The following is a 27,443-nucleotide window of genomic DNA, read 5'->3' as shown; positions in this document are numbered from 1 at the left end:
TAAAAGTGCTTGTTCCAATATTTTAACTAAGATGTTAATCTATTAAGTCAGAAATCCTTACTGTTTTACTCAAGTCAAAAGAATATCCAAAGACTATCTCAACAGCGAGATTAATCAGTTTTTCTAATACATATGCCATTTATTAATTAAAAATAGATTTTAAGGCCACATGTGTTGGCTCATGCCTGAAATCCAGCACTTTGGGAGGCGAAGGCGAGAGGATCACTTGAACTAAGGAGTTCAAGACCAGCCTGTGCAACATAGGGAGACCCTGTCTCTACAAAAATTAAAAAAAAATTAGCTGGGCATAGTGAATCATGCCTGTGGTTTCAGCTACTTGGGAAGCCAAAGTCGGAGGATTGCTTGGGCCATGGAGATTGAGGCTGTGCTGAGCCATGGTCTCACCACCGCATTTTTGGTTCTGTCATAATCTGGTCACAATCTCTTTAATTTATCTGCACCTGTATAATTTATCATAGTTATGGATTTGGTTGATGAATTTGATTCCCATGTGTTGCTTCTTTCTTGGTAAAATTATTAAGTTGGACAATTTCCATGTCTCTTCTAACTCCAAGATCCTATAATACTGTTTTTGTTTATATAACTCTGCAGAGCCACCTACTACATGTGGTTCAAAATTCTGATTGTCAGCCTATGACTTGCTATACATGTCAAACTCGTCTACCATAGCCAGATGTGGTGGGTGTGGTCCAGCTTTGGAGAGTCCGGATCTGTCTCAGAATTGTCTTAATACCCGGAACGTGCACAAAGACGTTTACATACCTGGATGGATTCCATGTTAAGTTTCTATTACTTTGTCTTCCTCATCTAATAGCAGAAAGTGCTGATTATGTCATAGGGTAAATGCCTAACTGCTTTTCAGAGATAGTTAAGCCCAGGCCTTAAGACAGTTTGATATTCAGTTTTGTTGCTTAGGTCTGGATTAGGGATACCACCAGAGAGCATCCAAACATTCCTGTGGTTGGAAAGTCTAGTTATCTGGGAGCATTCCAGATGAAATAGCCTATAATGGGTTGTCAACTTTTGATCTTACCTCAGAGAAGACTGAATTGGATCTACCTATCTGACTTAGCAGAATTAAATTGGATTTGGATAGGAGGGTAATCAGCTATTTAATTTGCCACTTGTTAGCATTTCTTATTGCTGTATCTTAAGGATTTACTTTGAATATTCTGTATTTTCTCTTTCCTGGGCATAATAGATTTTCCTTTTAAAATGCTCAGTGCAGTCCCTAATCCCTGTTCATGTATTTGTTTGTAAAGTATGCTGAAGTCATATTTATGGCTTTAAGGGAAATACAAAGAAGGAAAGTATGGAAAAGATCAGTAATGCATCAAACAATCGACTTTATGACAAATTTTGGTTATTGCTTCATTTAAGCTTCTGTTGCAAGTAACAGAAATGAACTAATTGTAGCAAAAAGGAAGAAAGGAATTTGTTGGAAACCGATTAGAAGTCAAATGCAGGCAGACCTTATTGGGGCCTGAGATCAGGGACTGGAAAACCTAGAACATTCCCTTTCTCTAGTCTTGGCCTTTGTTTCATTGTTTTTCTTTGCTGACTTTTTTTTTTCTTCTTCTTCATAGTTGGATGTGGCTACTCAGCAGCTCCTGAGTATTTATGTGTCCCTACATAAGGAGAGGCTGTAATATTTAGCTTGATTGTAAATTCCAGAGAGGTAGAACTTGATGGACACAATTTAGGTCACATGGTTGACCTAGATTTTCCCTAAAGTCTCTTCTAATTCTAGAGTTATCTGGTGTACATAGTACAGCCATGTAGATGGCTTGATTTTGTATTTTTCCATTTTATGTTATGAGTTCATAGTCCTTAAAATGTATACTTTGCTCTTGATTATGGTGTGTGTAGAAGTGTGTGTCACCGATTCTAGGATGTTAGAGCAGTTCCTACTGCTGCAGGAATGCTGAAGAGAAAGCCTATGGAGAGTAACCGGGGTGTAGCACCACATTCAGGAATTGTGGTGCTTGAGATCCAGCTGAATTGTGACCATATTCTCTGATAACAACTAATTCACTCTGCAGATAACCATCTGCTTATTTTCGAGAATTCACTGAATAAAATGCTTACCTCAACTGGCTCTTTAGGATAAGTTTATTAAAACTATATAATTGGTAGAGATATTTGAAATAGTGATAGCTTAGGGAACGATAATTCATCAGTTGTTTTCCTATTTCTCACATGTAGCTAACATTTTCTGCCTCTACTTTTCCTTTAGGCTGTTCTTACTGCCTGGACCTCTTCTCTTTCAGAACTTAAGAAGTACTTAAGGCCTCTGTCAGTTGGTAGTTTGCGAAGTCTTCCTCATATCACAGAATTTGTAATTTCCTTGTGCTTCTAAGGCATTTTGGACTGTGGTTGGAGTACAACTTTTACAATATTGTCTTGTGTTATAGTTAAGTCCATATATATTCATCTTCTTCACCAAACTATAAATTATATTATGTCAGTGAATCACCTAGAATGGTTTCTTTCTTTCTTTTTTTCCTTCTTCTTCTTCTTCTTTTTTTTTTTTTGGAGGCAGGGCTTCACTCTGTCACCCAGACTGTGGTGCAGTGGCATACTCATGGCTCACTGTGGCATCGAACTCCCTGGACTCAGGTGATTCTCCCACCAGAGACTTCTGAGTAGCTGGGCCTACAGGCACCTGCCACTATGCCCAGCTAATTGTATTTTTTTGTAGAAATGGGGTTTTACCACTTTGGCTACACTGGTCTTAAACTTTTCACCTCAAGTGATCTCCCAGCCTCAGCCTCCCAAAGTGCTAGCATTACAGGCATGAGCCACTGCACCCAGCAGGAAGAATTCTGATGGGCTCTTATCATCCATTGTTCCAGATATAATAATTCTGACTTTTTATTTTTTAAAGAAAGAAAGAAAGAGAAAGAGAAAGGGGAAGAGAGAACAGGAGTCTTGCTCCATTGCCCAGGCTGGAATGCAATCTAAAAATAGGTATTAAAAACCTCTTTTATGCGGATAATTGTGCTTAACAGCGGAGACAGGAAGGAATAAGGGAAGAAAATAACAAACAGCCAACCAATATTTCATTTAAGTCTGTGAAATGCTATGCAAATGCTGAAGAGTGATTTACTTCGAATTATGTGGTCACTTTCAAAATAGGTGTAATGTAATACTGAGAAAAATGTATGTTCTGTGGACCTGGGGTGAAGAATTCTATAAATATTCACTAAGTTTACTTGTTCCAGGTCTGAGTTCTAATCATAGATGTCCCTGTTAATTTTCTATCTTGTTGATCTGTCGAATATTGACAATGTGGTGTCAAAGTCTCCCACTATTATTGTGCTGGAGTCCAAGTCTCTTTATAAGTCATTAACAACTTGTCTTATGTATCTGGGTGCTCCTATATTGGGTGCATATATATTTATGATCATTGACTCCTGTTGTTGCATTGATCCTTTTACCATTATGTAATGTCCTTCTTTGTTTCTTTTAGTCTTTGTTACTATTAAAGTCTATTTTGTCAAAGACAAAAGTTACAACTCCTGTTTTTTTTTTTTCTCTCCATTTGATTGGTGAGTCTTCCTCCAATCCATTATTTTGAGTCTTTATGTGTCCTTGCTTATGAGATGGATCTGGATACAGTGTACCAATGGGTTTTGACTTTTTATTCAATTTGCCTGTCTGTGTCTTTGTTTGGGGCATTTAATCCATTTAAATTTAGGATTAATATTGATATTTGTGAGTTTAATATTGTCATTTAATGCTATCTGGCTATTTTGCCCATTAGTTGATATAGATTCTTCATTATGGAGACACTCTTTACCTTTTAGTAAGTTTTTGGGATGACTGATACTGGTTGTTCCTTTCTGTGTGTAATGCTTCTTTCAGAAGCTCTTGTAAAGCAGGCCTGGTGGTGATGAAATCTCTGAGTGCTTGCTTGATTGTGAAAAATTTTATTTTTCCTTCATTTATGAAGCTTAGTTTGGCTGGATATGAGATTCTGGGTTGAAAATTCTTTTCTTTGAGGATATTGAATACTGACCCCCACTCTCTTCTAGATTGTAGGGTTTCTGCTGAGAGATCTGCTGTGAGTCTGATAGGCTTCCCTTTATGGGTAACCTGACCCTTCTCGCTAGCTGCCCTTAGAATTTTCTCCTTTATTTCAACCCTGGTGAATCTAACGATTATGTGTCTTGGGGTTGCTCTACATGAGGAATATCTTTGTGGTGTTCCCTGTACTACCTGGAGTTGAGTATTGTCCTGCATTACTAGGTTAGGAAACTTTTCCTGAATAATATCCCGAAGAATATTTTCCACTTTGGATTCATTCTCTTCATGACATTCAGGTACACCTATCAAACGTAAATTAGGTCTTTTCACATAGTCCCATATTTCTTGGAGACTTTGCTCATTCCTTTTTACTCTTTCTTCTCTAATCTTGTCTTCTTGTTTCATTTCATTAAGTTGGTCTTCGACCTCTGATATCCTTTCTTCTGCTTGATCAATTCGACTCTTAAAACCTCTGCATACTTCGTGAAGCTCTCATATCGTATTCTTCAGTTCCATTAATTCACTTATATTTCTCTCTAAATTGTCTATTCTCATTAGGATTTCGTCCAACCATTTTTCAAGGTTCTTAGTTTCTTTACATTGGGCTAGAACATGTTCTTTTAACTCACAGAAGTTTCTTATTATCCACCTTCTGAAGCCTAATTCTGTTAATGGGACACACTCGTTCTCCATCAGGTCTTGTTCCCCTGTTGATGAGGAACTGTGATTCCCCTGTAGAGGGAGAGGCATTCTGATTTTGGGTATTCTCAGCCATTTTACGCTGGTTTCTTCCCATCATTGTAAATTTATCCACCTGTCGTCTTTGTAATTACTGACTTTCAAATTAGGTCTCTGAGTGGACGTCCAACTTGTTGATTCCCGGCGCTGGAATCTGAGCAACCCACTGCGCTGGCTAAAACAGCAGCATTAAGATTTGTGGTGCTTCTCTGCCTGGGAATCTCCAGTCTGGCTTCCCTCTTGAGTCCCTTTTTCAATCAGCTGAATAGGCAACTCTGCCTTCCTGGAGCTCCAAACATCGACCAGAAGGGGACTCAGTCCCGTTTACTCTGCACAGAGAACAACTGCGTTGGCCACAAGAGTCACGCTGGTGACCCGTGGGGCTCCTCTGCTGGGAATCTACTGGTCTGTGAGCAACAAAAATTCATCTCAAAGTGTGGCATCCTCTCGTTCTCTGTGCTTTCACTGGGAGCTACAATCCTGAGTTGCCAGTAATCTGCCATCTTGGATCTCTCTCCCTCAATTCTGACTTTTTCAAATACACTGATACTTTTATGGTATCCTGCTTGCTGCTGTCTTCTTTTGAGATTGGAGTTCAGTCACACTGCTCTTCTTTCTTAATACTTGTCTGTTTCCTAGATTTTATAGGCTTTTCCATGAACACTCTAATTTCCTGTATGAAGATAGAATATATAAATGATAGGATGCTTTTCTGTAACTGAGATGGCATGGGGAAGGAGAGGACAGCAACTCATATGGAAGGAAATCAGCTTTTGTTGAGCACACAAAATTTACCAGATCAGGGAGGACAGGTGTAGAAGAAAATGAGCATGTATAAAGAGGAATAGTGGGACAATAAAGTACAAAGATGGAAAATTAAGTGTTGCCTAGGACATGGAAGTCTTTTAATGCTGTTAGGGAATTTGGATTGGGTTAGTAAGTTATGAGAATGACGTTTTTATCCTTGAAATGTCACAATCACAGGTGAATGATGGGTTATATAATCTAATAGTTTAGAGAATAAATTGAATTGGGAAATGTCATAGGACCAATAAAGAAGTGTTTTAAAAGTTTCTCTTAAGGAATGAAGACCTAATGAGAGTAGCAGCACTGCAAGAGGAAAAATGTTGCTAAAATACATTGGACAGAAATAAGCAATTGAATATTGGGAAAGAAAGGGATGAATAAAGGTGACATAAGACGTTAAGCCTGGGTAATGGAGAGAATGTGATCTCAGCAGGTTTGTGGGTGGAGGTAAAAATAAGTTTTGTTCTAGATCTCTTACTTTTGAGGTGCTGGCAGGATATTCCTGTGGAGATGTGTAGTAGAATCTGAAGTGTGAAACTGGAACTTGGAGGGAGAGATCAGGGCTAGAAATAAAACATGTATGAGTAAGGAGAGTTAAAAATAGAGAGAAGAAAGCATTTGTTCGCTGGAGTAAAAGGAAGAGTACAGGAAAAGCATTACAGAGGAGAGAATTTGATCTGACTTTAGAAGATGTCCAGTCAGTATATGGCATTCTGTTCATGAGCTTTCCTTGTTGAGGGGACATCACATTTACTAACTTGAGAGATAATACATGGGAAATGCTGGAAAAAGGATACTGTATCTGGAATGACCTTTTTAAACTACCAAATTGTTTCTCCTCCTTCCTTGCTTAACCCTCCCTCAGTGGCTTCTCATCTTTCTTCAGATAAAGAACTAGCTCTTAAATGTCTTCATCATCACCAGTTTGAAAACACATTCTGCCTCACACTCCTCCTCGTTCATCCCTCTTCTTCCCCAAGAATGGGCAGAATGTGAAGAAGATATGATTTCCACCAGAGGGATTACTCTTTATACTTTTTTGGGGTTCTTTATCATCACTTTTTATTGCCATGGTCGGGTTCTTATCCACAAAATAATTATTGACAATTTCCTAATCCAAAATAAAAAAATAATGATTCATCACATATTTCCCTCCTTTTTACAGAATGCCTTGCTTTCCTTGACTCATCAACTGTTGACTGCAAGGTTTCTGTACACTTACTTGAGTTGGCCACTCTGGTCACTATACCCTAATCTCTGACACTTGGCTGTGGTAGCCTGGAGCAGCCTTGTTATCTGGCATTTTGTATGATTGAGTCACCCAGTTGTGTGCTGATTTGGAAACCTCAGGGCAATTCATTGATAATTGGTTTCCTAAAGGAAAGTTGAGGGAATTAATTTTATTAGAGGGCTTTATTTACACAGATTAAAGAGGTTTATAAAATGTGGAGATGAATATAGGTGAAATAGAGAAAGAATGTTGGTATCGGAGGTGTTTTTGGCTGGGTTTGGTGGTTCATGCCTGTAATCCCAGTACTTTGGGAGGCTGAGGTGGGTGGATCACTTGAGTCCAGGAGTTTAAGAGCAGTCTGGGCAGCATAGCGAAACCTATCTCGCTAAATTAGCTGGGCATTGTTGCATGCCTGTAGTCCCCGCTACTCAGGAGACTGAGATGAGGAGATCGCTTGAGCCCGGGAGGCAGAGGTTGCAGTGAGCCAAGATTGTGCCACTGCACTCCAGCCTGGGCAACAGAGTGAGACTCTGTCTCAGAAAACAAAACAAAACAGAAAGCCAAAAATGAAAAAAAAAAAACAGGAAGTGTTTTCTCAGAGTCTAGCTTCCAGATGAATGATACTAGGTTTATAAAAATAGTATATTGTTCATAACATTTATCTACAGTGACACATTTACATATAGTATACAGTATTGAGTAATTTCCAACTTTTTAAATTAAAAATAATGGGGACCCTTCCATGTGCTAGTAATTGTGTTTTTAGTATCTGTTGATTGAGAATATACATAACAACAAAAGCTGCCCTAAAAATTTGAAATAAGTTCTTATAAATATATAAACATTCTCATATATTTGGAAAGTATACATGTGGAAACTATGATGTATAGAGTCTAAGGACATCACTTGATTTCTTGCTTTGTGTATACTCTTAGGGAAGTTCTGGTCTCAACTTCGAATAGTTCATTGTCCTCTTACTTTAGAATGTGAGGTATGGGGGAAACTTCTGTTTAAAAATATGAGCCATAGCTGGAATTTTGGAATGACAGGAAAACTTCTCAGAATCCTCTTACAATAGCATTTGTGTATGTTATGCCAGACAATATACTTTATATTCAGACCAGACTATTAAACCGTCTCAGGGATTAGAAGATACAATAAATAAATGCTTTTTAAAAATTGTATTTTTAGATAGATGAGCATCATTATTAGAACTACAGTGCTATTTTAAAGTGGAATTTAGTTGACTTGCATGTGAGTATACACCTACAGGTCTTCATTACAGCCAGGACATGTCTTCTGTTACTATAAATTACATAACAAATTCTTAAGGTTTCTTGGGTCAGTTATTTTATTTAAAGTCAAAAATATCTTTCAGTACATATGTAAGACTTAAGGCATTATTGAAAATGAGCTTGTGATACATGGTAGAATCTGTTAAAAAAAAAAAAAAACCCTCAAGGCCAGGCACGGTAGTTCATGCCTGTAATCTCAGCACTTTGGGAGGCAAGGAAGGAGGATCACTTGAGGCCAGGAGTTTGAGACTAGCCTGAGCAACATAGCAAGACCTTGCTTCTACTAAAAATGAAAACAATTAAAAAAGCAGAGTGTGGTGGCAGCACCTGTGGTCCCAACTCCTCTGGAGGCTGAGGTGGGAAAATTGCTTGAGCCCAGGAGTTCAAGGCTTCAGTGAGCTCTTACTGCATCACTGTACTCCATTCTGGGTGACAGAGTGAGACCTCTCTCTCAAAAACAAAACAAAAAATAAAAACCAAAACCAAAAACAACTCAGGACAGTCCTTGTATAAATTAGAGAGCCCTAAATTTTATGTTCATTCTTTCATTTCTCTCTCTCTCTCTCTCTTTTTTTTTTCCTGTGTTTTTGTTTTTGAGACAGGGTCTCCCACTGCTGCCCAGGCTAGAGTGCAGTGGCAGTTTTTGTTTTTGAGACAAGTCTCCCACTGCAGCCTTGACCTCCTGGGCTCAAGTGATCCTCCCACCTCAGCTTCCTGAGTAGCTGGGTCTATAGGCTTGTGTCACCATGTCTGGCTAATTAAAAAAAAAATTTATGTAGATAGGGTCTCCCCCGCAATGTTGCCCAGGTAGGCCTTGAACTCCTGGGCTTAAGGAGTCCTTCCACCTTGGCCTCCCAAAATGCTAGGATTATAGATATGAGCCTTCATGCCCAGTACATTTCTTTTGTTTTTATTGTGTTTGATTGTCAGAGAACCTGAGTTTGGTTGGGGTTGAGAGAGAACTATAGGGTCTATTATAGGTGAGTACTTATTTTATCTTAGATTAGTGGTGTGCAGTTAAGGAAAGATAAGGCAAATCTTCCTGTAATAGTCCAGATTAGATAGGGCAATGGGTGAGAAGCCATAAGTTGTTTTGCAACTCTGGTCTAACAGTAATTGAGAGCAAAAAAGGAAAACGTGTACTATAGTCCTCTTTGTTTCTGATTTTATTTTATTTGAAATGGAGTCTCACTCTGTCACCCAGGCTGGAGTGCAGTGGTGTGATTTTGGCTCACTGCAACCTCCACCTCCCGGGTTCATGCATTTCTCAGCCTTAGCCTTTCAAGTAGCTAGGATTACAGGTGCGCCAGCCACCATGCCTGGCTAATTTTTGTATTTTAGTAGAGATGAGGTTTCACCATCTTGGCCAGGCTAGTCTTGAGCCCCTGACCTTGTGATCTACCTGCTTCAGCCTCCCAAAGTGTTGGGTTTACAGGCCTGAGCCACTGCTCCTGGCCTGCTTCTGATGCGAATATGCCTTCTAGTCAGATCGCCTTAGGGGACCAGGGAAAGGAGGGTTGAGTGCAGAGCATGTTTACCTGTTTGCTGAGTGACTTGTAAAATTGTAGGTTCATTTGCATATTTGCATCATTGTTTACAATTCGTGTTGCAGGGGAGTCAGTGTAGTATTATGAAGAGAGCATTAGATAGTGAATTGGAAAACTAAATTTTTCTAGTCCTGTTCTTGCCTGAGTCATTTAAGCTTCTTATGCCTCAGTTTTCATATCTGCAGAATGAATGAATTGGACTAGGTAATACCTCTCATGTTGCCTTTAAGATTCTGTAATTTATGGATTGTCTTAAAGTCTCCAACTTTCCATAATTTTTAATGGAAAATATTTTTAATACCTTATACAAAATTATGTCTTCTTTTGTTATAGTTTGTTCAAGTTGGCGATCTTGTGCAACTCACTATGTTACACTGCCTCTAAGATCTTATGTTCAAACTTCATAGCCTAGCGTGCCCAGTAATTTGATCTATTGGCAAAGTTACACAACCCTTTTAAAGATTTAGTGTTTAAAGGCTAGATTACAGCGTCTGAGAAGCATCATATTAAACATCCCATCTGAAGGTGTGGTATTAAGCACTAGAAATTATGTCTTTCTAAATGTACAGCTGAGAATTGCTTATTTATGCTTGACAATAGATTTCAGATGAGAAAAGTCCTCATTTATCAGGATACAGTACTGCTGGAATTTGCCTCTGACTACTCTATTAAATCTATTTAACTCTTAAGATTAGTTAATCTTGGTCTTATCATTAAAAAAAACTTCACTATGAGTTTTAAAGAAAAAAACTTAGCTAATGTGGTGATTAAAAAAAGTATCTTCTCTTACCTGTAAAATTTACTTATGTGTTTTGTCCTTTTTATTAGAAAATATTTTATACACAAAAAAGAATATATAGTATCTATATAAGGTTTAAATACTATTTTTTTAAAATTCTGGGTACCCTCATCCAGCTGCAGAAATGGAATGTGAAAGATGCCTGTGTGACACACATTTCCTTGACTCAGAGGTACCGACAGTCCTATATTTTGTGATTATCATTTAACACAGATAACTGATAAACTTGCTTTCTTGATAGTTTTGTCATAGATGTAGCTCTCTATATTACATTGTTTAGTTTTGCATATGTTAGAACATTATATAAATGTCATCAGCTGGGCATGGTGGCTCACGTCTGTAATCCCAGCACTTTGGGAGGTCGAGGTGGGCAGATCACCTGAGGTCAGGAGTTCGAGGCTATCCTGGCCAACATGGCAAAACCTTGTCTCTACTAAAAATACAAATGTTAGCTGGCGTGGTGGCGTGCACTTGTAGTCTCAGCTACTTGGGAGGCTGAGGCAGGAGGATTGCTTGAACCCAGGAGGTGGAGGTTGCATTGAGCCAAAATCATGCCATTGTACTCCAGCCTGGGTGGCAGAGTAAGACTTTGGCTCAAAAAAAAAAAAAAAAAATCATCCTCTATGTATCCTCTGTGACCTGCATTTTGTTTTCTTTTTAAATTGTATTTTAGGTTCAGGGGATACATGTGGAGGTTTGTTATGTAGGTAAAGTGCATGTCATGGGAGTTTGGTGTACAGGTAATTTTGTCAACCAGGTAAACAGTATAGCATAATTTTTCAATCCTTACTCCCCTTCCACCCTCAAACAGGTTCCAGTGTCGATTGTTCCCTTCTTTTTATCCATGTATACTTGATGTTGAGCTCCCACTTAGAATATGTGGCATTTGGTTTTCTTTTCCTGCATCAATTTGTTTAGGATTATGGCCTCTGGTTCCATGCATGTTGCTTCAAAGGCCAGGATCACATTTTTTGTAGCTGTGTAGCATTCCATGATGTGTATGTACCATGTTTTCTTTATCCAGTGTAAATTGCTTTTTCACCCACAAAATTATATTTATGTTATCTATAGTGATGTATATGACATGTCTTTCTAAAACTTAGCATTGCTTTTATTATCCATATGTTTTTCTACTTTTTAATTTATTTATGTTCCTTGGACATTTATCCATTAGGATTCTTTGTTTTCCTAAGGAGTCAAATTTGTATTTTCTCCTATGCTTTCAAGCTTCATTATCTATATATCTTACAATAATAGTAATGATAATAGTAATAATAATAGCAAATACTTACATATAGACATGTGCTATGTGTCAGGCATTGTTCTAAATATTCATTTATTTATTTCAGTTTTATCAAGGAGGTACAATATCATTATGACAAATCATATATTAAGATTAAGGACTGAAACAAGAGGTGTTCAGTAATTTGTATGACTGTGATTTAATTTGGCAGTCTGGCTCCAGAGTCCATGTTTTTAATCATTACACTACTTTGACTGCTATGTAGTCTTTTCTTTTAATTATGCTTTTTCGCATTTGGCTTTTTAAGATACTTAAACATTTCTATGGCATTCAAAGAGAATAGCCCCAGTGTGATGTTCAAATGGGTTCTGCTATACACCAGTTGTTCAAAGCCATGACATAATTTAATTTTCCATGATTTTGTTATGTGAGTCTTTTAAAAATTATCTGGGGTTCACTATTGCTTTTCTTTTTCCTAACTGGTGGGAAAAGTATGCCTTATTTATTATCCTTCTAAAATATTCCAGTTTTTTACTTTGGGTCTGTGGTTTGGAATGGATTCTATTGATTTTCTATGTTAGTTTGGACTAGTTTCTTTATATTTGGACAATGTCTTTCTCTTTTGAAAAATATTTATATGACCTTAGATGAATCACTTAATCATCCTGAGCTTTGAATTTTTCAAGTAAGTTCTATCTGTTAAGTAATGAAAAATTTAAAACCAGACATATATAATTGCTAATAAGGACTCCTTTTCAGTATGAACTAACCAAGAGAGATCATGAAGGGAAATAATTAAATAAAAGAAAGCTTTTGACAGTGATTGGAAACTACCAATTTTACCCAAACCTTTCAAATTACAGAAGAAGAAACATTGGCAGAGATGTACCACAACTTTCTTTTACAGCTTTAATTTTTTCCTAAGGTAGCTAATTATTTTTTTCTCTAAATTCTGTGGCTTTTGTTCTGAGACAGAGTCTTACTCTGTCACCCAGGTTGGAGTGCAATGGGATGATATCGGCTCACTGTAACCTCTGCCTCCTAGATTCAAGCGATTCTCCTTCCTCAGCCTTTTGAGTAGCTGGGATTACAGGTGCCTGCCACCACGACCAGCTAATTTTTATATTTTTAGAAGAGATGGTGTTTCTCCATGTTGGCCAGATGGTCTTGAACTCCTGATCTCAGGTGATCCACTTGCCTTGGCCTCCCAAAGTGACCACATCAGCCTCTGACTTTTCAATGTCTTAGTTTTTCCATGCTCTTGGGTAGTTTCCCAATATCCCTTATTTAAAGATGTTTAAACTTCTCTCATCTTAAAAAACAAACAAAAACCTGCCTGCACCCCACTATCAATCTATTTTACAAGTTGCTTACATCCTTGCTGTCTCTGTTTATCTGCCATTCATCTACAAATATGTATTGAGCCCTCTTACATGTCAGGCACTAACTTGTTACAGTATAGACTGGAGAAGCACAGGACCTCATTCTCAGGTCTTTTCTTCTCAGTTTGGAACCAGTATGGCATTTTGTAGAAAAAGTAAGTAGATTATTTTGTGGCAGAAGCAAGAGAGAACAGGGTTAGAGTTTAGGGCAAAGAGGAGGACCAGATTATATGGGGCTTTTAGATCATTATGAGGAGTTTAGATAATGTTCTGTGTGATGGAAGTAATCAGAGGATTTTAGGTAGGCAGTGGCAAGAACTGATCTGTATTTTAAAATTATCACTCTGGTCAATGTGTGTCAATTGTACAGGCCAAGAGTGGAGGTGGTAAACCATTCAGGGCTACTTCAGTGGTTCAGATAGGAATTAATAATGGTTTGGACCACAGTGGTGGTGACAGAACTGAGACCTTGCTGATTTGATAGAGTCTAAGGAAAAGAGAAGAATCATCTATACTATTCCACTGCAACAGTTTTGGTTGAAGCCATTAATGGTGTTCCTATCATTGAACCCAGTGAGCTCAATTTGGTGCCAGTCTTCCTGACTTCGGAGTATTTGATACACTGACCACTCCTAGAAGTTGTCTTTTCTCTTCATTTCTAACTGTTATTCTTAGATACATGATTTTAGGCAAATTCATTATCTGTGCCTCAGTTTTGTCACTTATAGAATGGAGATAATATTGTATCTACCACTTAGGTTATTGTAATGATTAAATGGGAGAATATGTGAATTATGTAGCACAGTAATTCACAGGGTTAATTCCCAGTAAGTGTTAACTAGCATCATCATCATCATCCATCATCATCATCAAGTCATCGTCATCATTGTCATTCTGAGACAACAGTTTCCTTGACCTCTCCTTTCTCTGGCCTCTGCTCCTTCTTGATTTTCTTTGCTAATTCTTTCTCCTACTCACTTCTGAATGTTGAATTCCTTAGGGCTCTGACATTTACTTTTCTCATTTAGTACACTTTCTTAGACAATCTTATTTATTCCATGGCTTCAGTTCCGTTTGTATATGATCAACTTTCCCCATTTACCCCTAAGCCCAGTTCTCATTCCTGAGACACAGTCCATATATTCATTTGCCTCTATATCATCTCCATTTAAATAGCTATGTCTTAGATACCTTAAATATATCACAAGCTGAACATTTTTTTGCCTGAACTTAAGCCTCCCCACCTTGTTCTCTAGCTAAGTAAATAGTACTTCTATTTGTCAAGTTGCTTGAGCCAGAATTGGAGTCCTCTTAAATTTTTTTATTGATCTCATGTCCTGTGTCATTTCTAGATTTCTGCAATGGCCTCCTAAAATGTCTTACCTCCTTTGTTCTTACACCGCTCCTATCCATTTTTACACTTTTCAGTCATGGTTACGTTTTTAGTTTGTAGATCTGATTGTGTTATTCTCCTTCACTTACTTCCCTTTCTTTTTAGGATGAAGTTCCAAATTCTTATACTGGCTTCCAAGGTTTGCACCTGTCAGCCTCATCATTTCCCCATCTGCTCCCACTGACATCTTCCACCACACTGTTCTTTCCCAATCTTCAATGAGCTACACTCTTATCTCAGGGCTACTGCTCATCTTTTCCTCTGTCCAGAATACTTCTTTCTTAATTCTTAATCTGGGCAACAGTCTTAGCCTTTACTCTTAGTTTAAATGTTACTTCCTCTAGGAAGGCTTCTCATGTCCCCCAAACTAGATTACATCCCTCTGTCATGTAGGATCTTCTCGACTCTGCCTCTGTGTGATCCTTACTGAACTTATTCATAATGTCTTTTGCTTCACTAATATGTAAGCTTCATGATGGTGGGGACCATGGCATCTTGGGTCTCACTTTGTCCCCATCATCTATTTGTTAAATAGAATGAGGAATAAATGCAGCATGGGCATGCCCAGTTTGGGGAATGAGAGGTCTCTAACTGGGTTGGTATGTGTTTATCTTAATCTTTCAATGTGACAAAAGCGAGGAACAGGAAAGTTTCACTTTTCTTTAGGTTTACTTTCAGAGCTCCTGCAGCCTCCAGGTAGAGGGGAAGGAAGCAGCATCAGACTGAAGGTCAGGCTCTAATGAGGAAGTGCTGTTCTGGAGTTGAAGTTTCTTTCTTCTGGTTGGAGTGTACCCAGGATTTCTAGACAATGCCCCCAGTATTTGTCAGGTTGGCTGTCTTTTTCAAGAGGTGGCATGGCAGTGCTTCCCAAATCCTTTGAAATCCAGGCATGAGCATTGCCACAGAACCCTTGTTTCATGTGGCTTCCAATGTCAGAGGTGCTTGTTAGTGCTTCCTGTTGGATTCAGATAGTCCCTGTGACAGTTATTAAGCTCTCCATATCTCATGGCCTACCTGCTCTCTGGCCTTTCCTCCTATTTAGAATCCCACCAGGAATCTGCTGAATCTCACTAGTTTACAGTAATAATATTTGTACATGAGATGTGTTAGAAGTTGGCCTTTTTTTCAATATATTTTCTCTGCACGATAACGGCAGTTTTTCCAAGTGGGTTTATGCTTTTTTAGTTTCAAGTGCTGTTGTGGGTTTTCCCCTGTTTTTTTTTTTTTGAAACGGAGTTTCGCTCTTGTTACCCAGGCTGGAGTGCAATGGCGTTATCTTGGCTCACCACAACCTCCGCTTCCTGGATTCAGGCAATTCTCCTGCCTCAGCCTCCCAAGTAGCTGGGACTACAGGCGTGCACCACCATGCCCAGCTAATTTTTTTGTATTTTTAGTAGAGACGGGGTTTCACCATGTTGACCAGGATGGTCTCGATCTCTTGACCTCGTGATCCACCCGCCTCGGCCTCCCAAAGTGCTGGGATTACAGGCATGAGCCACCACGCCCGGCCATTTACCCCTATTTTTATACTCATCATTTTGGTGGAAACCGGTTGGAATCTGATTGATGAAGAACATGAGTGAGCTCTCTTTTGAAAGGTATTTATTTGCATTGCCACCTTTGTCTTTGTGCATTTGTGCACATTCATGTGCAAGCAATTTGTTTTTCTCTTTGCTTTAAAAAAAAATCCTTCTAGGCCATTTCTTTGTTTCATAACTTTGTATGAGAGACATTATTTTTAATAGGCACATTTAAATCATTTATATTTTATGTTATGGACATATCTGATGGCACCCTTTGTACTGTAGTTTTATGCTCTTTTAGTGATTTACCCACCTTAGTTTTCAATCTTTTGGCATGTGGTTTCTGTGGGGTTTTTTGTTTTGTTTTATGACAAGGTCTGTGTTGCCCAAGCAGGGATGCAGTGGTGCGATCACAGCTCCCTGTGGCCTTCAACTCCTGGGCTCAAATGATCCTCCCACCTCAGCCTCCCAAGTATTAAATAGCTGGAACTATAGGCATGCCTACCACACCTGGCTACTTAAAAAAAATTATATGAGGAAGGTATGGCACTATGTTGCCTAGGCTGGTCTTGCACTCCTGGGCTTAAGTGATCCTCCTGCCTCAGCTGCCAAAGTGCTGGGATTATAGGCGTGAGCCACTATGCCTGAACTTCTATGTTTTATTCACTTTTATCTTTCAGAAGGATTATTTTAGGTTCTATGACCTTGAAAAAGTGTCTAAAAACATCATTGAGCCTTACCTAATTATTAAATTGAAAAAATAAATAATGCAGTAGCGTTTGACTCTTTTCTACAGGAGAAATTTAGGATTCTTGTCTTTTTCTCTGCCTTGCCTTTGTTAGCTAGAGTGGGGCCTATAGATCCACATGACTCTTGTTGAATAGTTGTTATTTTATAGATCATTCTATATGACTTTTGTAGTATATGTTCTCCCTTTTAAGGATTATTTTTATGTATTTCATAAAATCATACATTTACTGCATTCAGTGACTACCACCACAACTTTTATATGTTATTTTAACTATCCTTAAGGTATTTGAGTCATACATCATTTGGCTAGAGTGTATTTTTGATGTCTCTTTTATTTTTGATAGCGAAAGATATATGCCTGTTTATTTCCTGAGCCCGTTTGTTATATGAGGGAATTAAAGACTATTTTATAACATGTTAACGCTCCCTTGCAAAACAACATTTAATTGATAAGAGGATTCCAAAGATGCATAATTGGGAAGCTGGAAGATTCCATTTAGAATAACCTAAAGCAAATAGCATTTTAATTATGGAATATAAAATGTTGCTAGCATTTTAAAAAAAAATTGCTAGCATTCTATACAGAAAACAACCTAAGAACAAAGGATTTACTACAAATTCAGGTGGCAAGTTATATCAGACACAAGGTTATTGCTAGGAATTCAAGACCTGTAATGGGCTGGGCGCGGTGGCTCAAGCCTATAATCCCAGCACTTTGGGAGGCCGAGGCAGGTGCATCATGAGGTCAAGAGCTCGAGACCATGTTGGTCAACATGGTGAGACCTCGTCTCTACTAAAAATGCAAAAAATTAGCTGGGCATCGTGGTGTGTGCCTGTAATCCCAGCTATTTGGGAGGCTGAGGCGGGAGAATTGCCTGAACCCAGGAGGCGGAGGTTGCGGTGAGCCGAGATCGCGCCATTGCACTCCAGCCTGGGTCACAAGAGTGAAACTCCGTCTCACAAAAAAAAAAAAAAAAAAAAAAAAAAAAGACTTGTAATGTCCTAAATAATTCATTGGGCCATAATGTAAAATTAGTTATAAGCCCTAGAACAGATTTGTTTTTGAATGAGAGTGAGCAATATTGTCAGTTTTAGTTGAATTGCAACAAATGTTTTATAATTTCTGTTGTGTTATTCACATTGGAGTTGACCAACAGTTAATTTTATCAAATACTTATTTTATTAGTGTATTTTTTTCATGCATACACAATCTTAGATCACCCTACATGATTCACTGAAATCATTGGTCGCAAAATTTGAAATTTCTTTTGTCAAATATAATAACTTCTCTGACAGTTGCTAAAACATAATTGCTGAAGTGGAAAAAGTAATCTTAGTTAAGTTGTGTGTTAGGCAATCACCTCATTCTTTCCCTGTGCAAAACTAAATTAATTCAATCCTGCAACACTCATATGCATGTATGCACCACAGCCATACATACATTCTCTCTCTCTTCCATACATACGTTCTCTCTCTCTTTTAAACTTCCTTACTTTTTAATCTTCATAAGGGAAGTAAAATCCACTGAGCATGATGCTAGATGCTTTCAAAAACGTTCTCTTGTTTCTTCCAAAACTTAATGAAGTATATGTTATGATCTACGTCATACAGGTAAGGAAACTGAGGGTCTGTGGAGATCTGCAGGAAGCTGAGGATCTTAGAGAGTAACTAAATTGCTTAAAATAAATCAGCTGGTTAAGTGATAGAGTCAGGATTTGAACCCAGTTTGGACTTTTTCCTGTATACTGCACTGCCTAGACAGCAATACAGGACTCTAGTCCTAAAGAACTAGGACACTATGCACAAAGATGGGGAAAAACAGGAAGTGCCATTTGTTCAGTGATAGTAAAACATTTATTGAGCCTTTATTTTCCAGAGGTGAAAGACCACTGACTACTGTCAAGGAGTTTATAAGAGAAACAGATTTATGAACCTAAACTTCAAACTGTAGTAATAGAGATCCTGAAGTAGGAAGTAGTGCGGATGAAGAACTGATCCATTTTCTAATGGAAGTGATAGGGAGAAGAAAGTGGGGGACAACTGTGAAAGAAATTATATCTAAATATATCCTAAATATAAATGATTTGTAAATAATATCCTGCCCAGAATAGATGATACCTAAACTGTGTTTGAAGGTTAAAAAATAATGGAATATTATGCAGCCATAAAAAGGAACAAGATCATATCCTTTGCAGGAATATAAATGGAGCTGGAAGCCATTATCCTCATTAAACTGATGCAGGAACAGAAAATCAAACACCACATATCTTCACTTGTAAGTGGGAGATGAACAATGGGAACACATGGACACAGGGAGGGGAGCAACACACACTGGGCCTGTTGGAGGGTGGGGTGGGGGAGGGAGAGCGTTAGGAAAAATAGCTTATGCATTCTGGGCTTAATACCTAGGCGATGGGTTGATAGATGCAACAAACCACCATGGCATGCATTTACCTGTGTAATAAACCTGCACATCTTGCACATGTTCCCTGAAATTTAAATTAAAAGTAAAAATAAAAATAAAGAGTCCATTCTGCACATGAGATAGAGGATATGGGTGTTATGGTGAGGATAGACAAGGCCGTTATGGGAAACTATAAATGGTTGGCTATCATCAGAATGTTAAATTTATTTAACAAATACTTACTAAATGCCTGCTAAGGGTTAGGCATCATGTGAAGTAGGAGAAATAAAGTAAGGAACAAGAAAGTTCATGAAGCATATAGTGTACCAGAGAGTGTTGGTTGAAGTTCTATACATAGGAAAAGAAAGAAACCTGATAAGTCGTGAACACCAGGAATACATTGGTTGGATTTCTTTCCCCTGTGGGTTCTAATGAGCCATAGAAACATGTCATGCAGGTTTATGGCATGGTCGAAGCTAGCACACAGCACTTTTGCAGCAGTGTGGAGGGTGAATGTGAGGGGAATTAGATTGGAGGCAGGAAGACCAATAAGAGGCCATTACTGATTATAGATGGAAGATGAAAGGGATGTATTTGAGCAGTATCTTGGAAATAAAATTGACAGCACATAGTATTGTTTGGATATGAATGGTTATGGTAGAAAGGAATTGAGGGTGACTCCCAGGTTTGTGGTTTTAGTGCCTGGATGGATGGGTGTACTGTTTTTTGTTCTTCTTCTTCTTCTTTTGAGTCAGGGCCTCACTCTGTCATGGAGGCTGGAGTGCAGTGGCCTGATCTTGGTTCACTGCAGCCTTGATCTCCTGGGTTCAAGAGATCCTCCCACCTCCACCATCCAGGTAGCTGGGACCACAGGCGTGCATCACTACGCCTGGCTAATTTTTGTATTTTTGGTAGAAACATGGATTAACCATGTTTACCAGGCTGGTCTCAAACCCCTGAGCTCACGTGATCCTCCTGTCTTGGCCTCTCAAAGTGCTGGGATTATATGCATGAGCCACCACACCATGCTGATGGGACTACTTTCTAATGAGGAAATACAGAAATAGTAATAAATTAGTGAAGAAAGAAAGTAAGAAATGAATTGAGTTTTGGATACGATAAGCAGTTTGAAGAAGATATGGAATGCTCAGATTTTTTTAAAAACATCTTTTAATCACCTAAAATTCGTGAAGAAAACCACTGTAGGACAAAGTAGAAATTTTGCAAAATATTTTATTTCTCTTCTTCAAAAATTATACTTTAAGTTATGGGGTACATGTGCAGAATGTGCAGCCTTGTTACAGAAGTATACACATGCCATGGTAGTTTGCTGCATCCATCCCCCCGTTATCTACATTAGGTATCTCTCCCTCCCCTATCCCCTCACCTCCTGACAGGCTCCGGTGAGTGATGTTCCCCTCTCTGTGAAATATTTTATTACTTTTACTTTAAGATCTCATTCGGGACTTTTCTTCCTTCCTAAGCCCGACATCATGTCAAAGGGTAGTTGATAGAAGTGATTAAATATACTTTTTAGTGGAATATAGGAGTCCATTTTCATAAAACTTCTCTTTTATCTGCTGTATCAGATGCAAGCCATCATTATAATTTTATTTAATAATTTTCTATTTTCTGCAACAGTATGTAAACTTATGGGGAGGGATGCAAAAATTCAAATACAAGAGCATTTACTTACTTGTAGTTTCCAATGCTAAAACTTTTTATTCCATGAATGGGTGGCAAAGTTCTGACTTAAAATATACAAAATATGATTTAAGGCTATATATTTTTAAGGCTTGTATTTAGCTCATCAAAAATAGTCTTTTAGTGGTAGATATTGGTACTATAGTTTGTAGTCCTAGGCATAGGATTTAGTCAGTTTGCATTAGCAGGTTTTTTCTTTAGATAAAATGGTCCATTGAGGCACTGGATCTTTTTTTAATGTATAAGCTTTATTTTTATTTAAAAAACCTGCACATGGCTTGTGGTACAGGGAACTAAGGTGAAAAAACTGCCTACAACTCTACCTCTTTCTATTTCTGTCTCACTTCTCTGAAGTCATGTTTTAAAATCACTATTATAGTAGTTATTTTCATAATTTTGGTTAATATAGTTATAGTGCTATTTATTGATGCATCAATTTCAGATAATAATCAGTTATAAAATGTAAGTATTTATCTGCTATCTTTTCACCTTTCTGTCTACAATTGTTATACTTTTGATAGACTATAGGCTAAGTGGCTCTGACGAAGAGATACAAGTAGAGCGACTTACAGAAAGTAGAAGTTTCCCTTTCAGATAATGGTCCAAGGTTGGGCTGGTGAATAGCTTTGCTTCATGACCTGTTAGGTTTGTCTTCCTCATCAAGTGCCTTCCTTCTCATGGTTCAAGTTTGCTGATATAGCTATTGCCGTTTTCTAGGAGGGAAGACGAAATGCAAAGCAAGTGACTTTGTCTTTAAAGGAGGTGACCTGAAAGATCATACGTGATACTGAGATACATTCAATTTTGCAAAACTTAGTATCATGTTCACATCTAGCTGCAAGGGAAGCTGAGAAATGAGGCTGTATGTTCAGCTAAAATTTCAGGGGTTTCTATTACTAATATAAAGAAGGGACCATGGATTCTAGGGATCATTTAGCATTTTCCAGTCTAGTTGGTGTCTCCTAAACTCTCTACTTCATAAGCAGAGGACACTGATACTCTGAATCTTTCCTCTCCTTTCTTTCCAGCCTTCTTTACATTTTGTTGCTATATACTTTTTGTTTCACAATGTGAAGCTGCTAATGTTCACAGTCAGTTCTGAAGTCACAGCCAAATATTTGTCCATAGGTTACCTCTAAAAGCTTATATTGTTATGACTATGTACACATTGATTACTTCCAGGTCACAATGTGAGCTATAATGTAGTTCCTTCTCATTAGTTCCAGGGTCATGATCTCAGCTGTTGGAAGGAACAGACATTTTTCTGGCATCATGGCAAATGGATTGATTTTCCTTGTATTTGTTGATTGATTTAAAATCAAACGTTGTATCTATAAGGTCTGGATTTAGGCATTGACTTGTGAGATCACTAAGAAAGCTGCAGTGAATGTGCTTAGTGTCCAGGAAGCTTCCAGTTGCTTCAGGAAATAAGATCTTCACATTGACATTTTATTGTGACCAGAAGCTACTCAGTCAGTTTTGCAGCTGAGGAAAGTGTTTACTTTTTGGTATTGAGACAGTTTGTGAGTTCTGAGTGATCAAAGTAAAGTAGCTGTCTCCTGGCCTTTAATGTTTGAATATGAGAGGGCAGCTCTATCTTCTGACTAAATTAAGTATTTCTTGGGATATTTAGGGATAGAAGGGATGACTAATGAGAGAGAAACTATGGAATTTTGGAAGTGATCTCATTGTCCTTGGCATTAGACTTCTCATCCTTCCTGACTCTGTTATTTTCTAAAACAAGGACATCAGTCTGGGGGCACAAGAGCCCCTGCCCTTGAGAAGTTTGTAATGTAGTAGAAGAGATTAAAATAAACTTTAGTTCAAATTCTGGCTCCATAATTTACTGGCCATATAACCTCAAGCAGGCAATTCTCTAAACTTCGGTTTCTGTTGGAACAAATAGCCCCCAAATCCCAATGGCTTAAAATGCTAAAGGTTTAGTTCTTGTTTGTACTGTGTGTTCACTGTGGGCCAGATGGGAGCTCTGCTCCGTATCTCCTTGTCCCAGGATCGTGATTAATGGAGCAGCCACCATCTAATAATAGAATATTGCTGGTCCCTGCTGCAGAGGGAAAGAAAGCTCTGGAGGGTCTTACACCAACAGTTAAGTGCTCTGGCTTGAAAGTAATACACATCATCATTTCTGCTCACAGTGTATTGCCCAGCGCTAGCCGCATGTTCCCACCCATCACAAGGGGGCCAAAAAGTGCATTTCTACCATGTGCCTGGAAGGAGGAGAAATACTGTGGAAGGCCCAGAAATACTGTGTACAGAGTAGTGATGCCGACTACATATAGGAATACCTATCTCAGGGTTGATGTGAGGATTAAATGAGGTTGCACACATACACACATACAGAAAGACACACACAGATACACATACACACAGTACAGGTGCTCAAAAATGATTATCATCAATCTCATCATAGATGTATACATGCAAATATTAAATAACATACAGGGGGACTAAAGGCTTTATTATAAGTTTATAAGACTTTATCATAACATGTACAAAAGTGCAAGTTGATATGATTACTATCTACTACATGTTAGCAGATAAAGCATTAGAGCTTGGTTCAAAGTTGGTGCTAGACCTTCGTATTCATCTATCAAGAAGTGATGGTTGAAGTTGTAAGAATATGTAAAATCTACATAGAAATTTTGGAAAACTTGCATCTCCTACTGTGTACTTGACAGCTTTTTAATATTTAAAAACTTTTCTGATGAAATCAGTGATGATATTAATGAGTATGTTTTTTGATATCATGTAATGAAATGTTTCAACATATAAAAGATCTGTATCACTCAGTGAACCAATATTTTCCAAATGAACAGTGCAGGGTGTTACAAAATCAAGCAAGGTTAGAAGGTCCATTCAAAATGCAAGACAGACCAATGGGTTTTAAGGTAACAGTATGAGGTTCATTGATATGGTTTCAGACTACCATTTGTTGATCTTTGATGTGATAACAAAGAAAACATACAATTATCTGAAAACGTTATTAAAATATTCCTGCCCTTTCCAACTACTTATTTGTGTGAGTCCAGATTTTCTTCATGTATGTACTTCAGCCAAAACAACACATCACAACACATGATTGTAGAAGCAGAGAGAAGAATTCAGTTGTTTTCTGTTAAGTTAGATATTAAAGAGATTGCAAAAATATAAAACTCTTTTTATTATACATATATTTTTATTTTGGGTAATACAGTTAATTTTTACTATAGATGCCATTTTTATAAATTATTTAAGCTCTCAGGTTAAAATAATGTTTTACTATTTTAAGAATAGTCACTTTGTAAATTATTTTTTATTTATTATTTTTAATGGAGTAAGCAAATATTTTAAAAATTTCTTAGTTGTAATTTTTAATAAGTAAATATTGATATTTATAATGATGTAAACAAAAGGTATTTGGAGTTCTTGATAAATTTGGTGAGTGTTGGGAATTCTGAGATCGAAAAGTTTGAGAATGGGTAACCCTAGAGATATAGAAATGAAAGAATAGAAATAAAAAGTCTTCATACACCTTCTGTTTGGTTCTCCAAACGCCTAGATATATCCCTGCCACTCTCTTTTCTAAAGTTGGAAGCTCTTTCCTCTAAAATTCCCTAACACTTGCTTTCTACCTCTGCTCATTTAGCTTATGTCTCATGTTCCCACTTAAGGTAGTATGTTTTTTAACAGCACAGACTGTATCTTACATCTTTGCATGTTCATCGGCACCTGATACATTGTTTTCCATGTAGTAGCAATTTATATAGGTGAATTGAGTAACTTAAAAAAAAAATATCTCTTAAAATCACTTCAAAGATCGACTAAGCATTCTGAATAGCCAGGATTCTGTTGTTTCTTAAATTCAATCACAAAAGGATCTCTGTTTAACAAAAGGAATGCCAAATCCTAGACAATGAGCTATGGATTTCAAGCAGTAGTTAAATGGTTGATCAATTCACTCAACAAACACTGTTTGAGCATAAACTGCTAGGCACTGCACTGATAAAAACAAAGATGTTTTTATAGAACTTTATAGTAGACACTTAGTAGTTCCCATGATGAAGTTTTTCTGTTCATAATAGCATGAAAAATAGCAACAATAGAACTTTTTCCCCACAAAACTAAATATATTTTACTTAAAATAACGTTTTTTTTTTTTTTTTAATCTTGAGATCTCTTTCTAGTTCTTTGTTTCCACAGAATCTGTCTTTTCTGATATTATGGTGAGATTAGGGTTTTGAGACTTTTTTGGTCATTATTTGACAAAACTCAAAACTCTTGGCTCCTATAGTTCTGGGTGTGGTGGAAGGGAGCATTTTACTAGCTTGTGAAAACCACTGATGTAGATATTCCTTTGGCATTTATTGGAAAGGAATTTGACCTTTATGTTTGACACTTTAAAACCCCTAGTACAATCAGCTAATTATTTCTGGAGCTAATTATCAACTTTGTAAGTTCTCTAGATTCCTTACTATCTTTCTTTGGAAGATTATTGTTCAACTACAGGGAAGAAAGTAAAATGGAAAAAAGATAACCCTAAGACAAAACCCTAGCAGACTAACTTTAATCAAATTTTTGGAAGTTAGAATTCATGGAGGAGATGAAGTAGAAGAGATTTTTGACCAAAATAGGGCATTTGAATTTTTTTTGGATTTCAAGTCAGGTTACATTTTCAACTTTCCACCTCTTCATAGGAACTAGTAATCATATAACTAATAGATTTTAATTAAAATTATTACCTTTAAGCATTATCTGCAGTTGAAATGGCAGAAATAGCGCCATTGGAAATGATGATCCTGAACAACCAATTCCATATAGTCAGTCATTTTCATAGTCTTTCACTTGATAAGTGAATGACTATTATGTGCCAGGTACTGGGATACAGGAATGAAAGACACTGTCACTGTCCTTAAGGGGTTTATAATCTAGAAGAGGGAGATACCTAAGCAGATCAGTGCCCTGAAAATTGTTACAGGGGTTGTGATAGTATATTTGGTGCTATATTGTGGACTAGAATTGGAGGCATTAGGAATGGTGGGGGTTGGGAGTGGTGGCAAAGATAGTAAGGATCTGGAATGAAGACATGGAGGTGGAAATAGGAAACAGCTGACCTGTCAGGAAAATTACCACCATGTTGGTATGGCAGGAGTGTGGGTACGGTGGGTTGTGGAGATGTGGCAAGACAAAAGACTAAAGAGTTGGCAGCAGCTGAATGCAGAACTTTAGATACTTTAGGTGCTTTGTTTAGGAATTTGGGCTTTCTCAGAAGAATTTACTAGAATGCTACTCTTTCTCCTGGGGTTTGGGTGATAGGACAGAAAGGGGTTTTATATGATCAAAAACATTTCAGAGCACCAATTGAGACAAAGTTGAGCAGGTATATTTGCTGAAGACGTCTCAGACCCTTTATATTGGTTAGAATTTCCATGACTATTTGTTCACTTAACTTGTTTGAAGGGCTATCTTGTGTTTCTCAGAACATGGTTTGGAGAAACTTGTGATATACAATGGGGAATCATCAAAATTTTTTAAGCAGGAAATTATAGACAATTATGGAATCTAATTCTGTTCTTACCACATGATGTGATACTGCTCATTAGGTATGGTTCAGTATTTTAAATACCCACTATTTTCAAAATTATCTACCAGATATTTTAGGAGATTAGAAAGATTCATGAGACATCTTGTCTGGCTTTTTAAAAAATAACATGTTGATTAGGCTGGGTGTGGTGGCTTATGCCTATAATTCCAGCACTTTGGGAGGCCAAGGCAGGTGGATTATCTGTAAATGTTTTTCATCCATGTAGTTAATTGAATAAAAGGCAATGCAAAAGTGAGGAATTTGAGAATAAACTTGGAGAATTATGGATTTTCTGGTAATCCTTGCTCAGTGCTGATTTCTACAGGGTGTTTAATGCTAAGCTTTTGCCTCCTTTTGGACTAGGATTGTTTCTGGCAATGGTCTTCACTCAGGCAGTTCAGGGAGTACAAATGGAAGAAAGCTAACAAATTGAAACTTGAATTTAGGGGGTCTGGGAGTGGAAGTAGCTATTTATTTGGTCCTCTAAAGTACCATATTATCAACATACTGAAGTTTTAGTAGATTAACGTAGAGTTAGCTTTATAGATTCTGAAGGTATATCCAAGGAATTTAGAGAAAAAATTAAAAGGTGAATTCTTCTTGAATTAAGTTTCCTTATTACATGTTTATCACACTACCTAGTAGGGAAAGATAGAATCAGAATATCTAGAGTTGGTTGGTGTATCCTGAGGCTTTTTACTGCCAGTTGTATCATGGTCAGGAGCTCTGTTGCCCAGGCTGGAGTGCGGTGGCACAATCTCAGCTCACTGCAACATCTGCCTCCCAGGTTCAAGTGGTTCTCCTGCCTCAGCCTCTCGAGTAGCTGGGATTACAGGTGCCTGCCACCATGCCTAGTTAAATTTTGTATTTTTAGTTTCTTCATGTTGGTCAGGTTGGTCTGGATCTCCTGACCTCAAGTAATCTGCCCACCTTGGCCTCCCAAAGTGCTGGGATTACAGGTGTGAGCCACCTCACCTAGCCATCAAGTAATCTTCT

The 27,443-nt window shown here is 37.8% G+C and overlaps 1 protein-coding gene across 6 annotated transcripts in view; it reads left to right on the top strand.

The window, feature by feature from the left end:
* Positions 1–27,443, top strand: part of MSRB3 (methionine sulfoxide reductase B3) — a 209,941-nt gene that overhangs the window by 2,402 nt on the left and 180,096 nt on the right. The gene's annotated exons all lie outside the window — the stretch shown is intronic.

This window comes from Callithrix jacchus, chromosome 9 (genome assembly GCF_049354715.1).
Source record: "Callithrix jacchus isolate 240 chromosome 9, calJac240_pri, whole genome shotgun sequence".
In the NCBI taxonomy this organism is placed as follows: domain Eukaryota; kingdom Metazoa; phylum Chordata; class Mammalia; order Primates; family Cebidae; genus Callithrix; species Callithrix jacchus.
The sequence above is the reverse complement of the archived record's forward strand: the minus strand, read 5'-3'. Positions and strand labels throughout refer to the sequence as shown.